Below are 2,628 nucleotides of genomic sequence, written 5' to 3'. Positions count from 1 at the left end.
TTTGGTTCTTCACGTTTTGATTTGCGGTGAAATCACTAATATGTACTAGCTACAGCATCTACTAGTCAACTTATCCACTCTAATATCTAACTGCATGATATTGCTTGAAAACATTGTGCAATGAAGTCCATACACAACTTGGGATTAAACGACAGACTGTCCAACTTTATAAGGAATCAAACAGGAAATTCAAAGTAAATAGGTCCGTTACTATCTCCTCAATTTCAGCCCCTGTCACATCCCTTTGCTAGTTTTACAAATAATTCTACGGAATGTGCTCCGATGAACTTACTGCACTTATGTCCCCCTAAACAACAATACTCCTGACCCATCCGACTTGCTGCTAAACCCCACTTCAGTCCCTATATACTGGAAGATTTTCTACTTTGATAGCTTTTTCCCTTCGATCGCTTGCCTTTTTTTGGGAGTAAATAAAATTAAAAAAAAAAAAATGAATAATAAAGTTTCCCTGAATGAGAGTTCAAATAGTTCAAGAACGTTTTCGGTGAAAGAAAAGTTGTTCTGTCTTTTGTAAGAAGAAAATGAGTACACGCGTTTATTGCAGTTGTCGATACATCTGTTTTTTGTGTAAATGGGTTAGGAATGGAGATATTTGTGTGCGTTTTTATTATTTAGTGTTGAGATGATTAATCAGAATCAGAAAAATCAAAACTGTTTTGGAAGATCAGTTTTGTAATCAGAAAAATTTGTGCTTATTTTCTGATGACAAAAACGATCCTTTAAATTATTGTATGTCTTTATTTAAAACTTAATTTTCCATTGCTGAGCCTTATGATAAAATGATAAATATTCGTTTTTTGTAAACTACATGTAAAATTAAAATCTATAGCTCAGCTCTGCCACAAGCGCATTTATACATTTGCGAAAATATATGCTCATAGTACACTAGTTTTTTGTTTTTTTTACGGTAATCTGAAAAAAAAATATTTGTATTATTTGGAATTTTTTGAACTACTGTTCTCATCTTGAGTGTTATTTGCACAACATTTGAGTTAATGTAACCTCCGACTTTCTTCAGGTGTATCTTGTCATAGTGGATAAATTACTTGGTAAAATTCAGTTGTAAATTTACTCTTCTGGAGGTTGAAGGTTCAATCCTCAGTAGTGGCTACACTCAAAATACAATTGCAAATTACTTATGACATCTGACTGATGGAACGAGAGCATGCTACTCCTGTGGATTAAATAATGCGTTCTATTCGAAATTCTGTGCAGATTATCAAGTTCGACAGAAAGATTCTCAAGTTCAACAAGTTACACTTAAAGAATGTCGGAGGTTAAATCGAGCGAAACGTTAAAATAACACTGAAGATGAAAACAATAGTCCAAAGAATCTAAATAATATGAATAATCAATCTTCATCTCAAAAATTCAGAAACATAAAAAATATTATATTAGAAAATGTATGGCACAATCACGTTGACACACCAGTTCTCGCCAGATCACCGAAGTTAAGCAACGTTGAGCCTGGGAATAACAGATGGGTGACCATTTGGGAAGGCTAGGCGCTGTATGTACCTTCTGGGAAGGTTAGGCATGGAGCCAGCACCCTTACCCTGAAAAAACAAAAACAAAAAAAACTCCTCGCTACAAAAGCATCTACAAAGTTGTAGATGGCTTATACCCTTCCAGGGGCTCAAGGCTATGGATGGATGGTTATTAGAAAAAGAATCCGTCAATAATTGTATCGGAATTGCTAAACATATAGGAATCGTCCCATTACTAGTATTAATGTCCCTCCATTTTATTTTTAAGCGAGTCTGTGCATCTATGCACACGCATGTGTATTCGATGAGCAGTGTATATGTGCTGTCACTGGGTGTATACTAGTTTTTGAATGTCTCCCATAGCATCTGTCGAGTGTCATTGGCCAGGAGCAGAGGTTAGCTTTTAAGGACATACCCACGTGTATTTTCTGTGTAAGAAAAAAAAACAGATAAAGAAGAATAAGAATGTTGTGTTTGGGTTTTTATAGTATGCATTGTAATTTGAAATGAATAGTCTTGCATCTGTGATTACCTGAAAATAAACTGCAGTGCTTGTTAAGATAGTTGACAGATCGATTTTTTAAATATGCGGTTTTAAGCAAAAACAACTTAATTGTTATGTCGAATACAAAAATTCTGAAAATTCATTGAGAAGAATAACTGCTATTGTGTTTTTGTAAAAAAGTCAATCGCTATGGTCCAAAACAGTATGTCAGCCATTAAAGTTGCAAAAAGAGAAATAAGTATGTCTCCTGTATTCGCAATCTTCAAGATGTTTACACTTAGAAAAAATGCCCCCAATTTTCCATAAAAATTACTTTGAACTATAAATAATTTTCTACTCAATGAATTTTCATAATTTTTAGATATATTACTATTTTCGGCATCACAAGTAAGTACTGTTGTTTTTTGCTTAAAACCATATATTTTTTAAAAAAATCAATCTGTCGACTTTATCTAAATAAGCACTGGAACTGCTGGTTGGAGATTTTGTCCAACTGAGTTGATATGTAAAAGCAACATTCACTGTTGCTGTTATTGCTTCTAGCAGCCACTTATTTAAATGATTCAATTCGAGTTGTTTAAAAAAATAAATAAATAATAAAATGTTTCCCGGTAA

This window comes from Euprymna scolopes, chromosome 33, assembly GCF_053919585.1.
Source record: "Euprymna scolopes isolate OS-2025 chromosome 33, ASM5391958v1, whole genome shotgun sequence".
Classification (NCBI taxonomy): Eukaryota; Metazoa; Mollusca; class Cephalopoda; order Sepiida; family Sepiolidae; genus Euprymna; species Euprymna scolopes.
The sequence above is the reverse complement of the archived record's forward strand: the minus strand, read 5'-3'. Positions refer to the sequence as shown.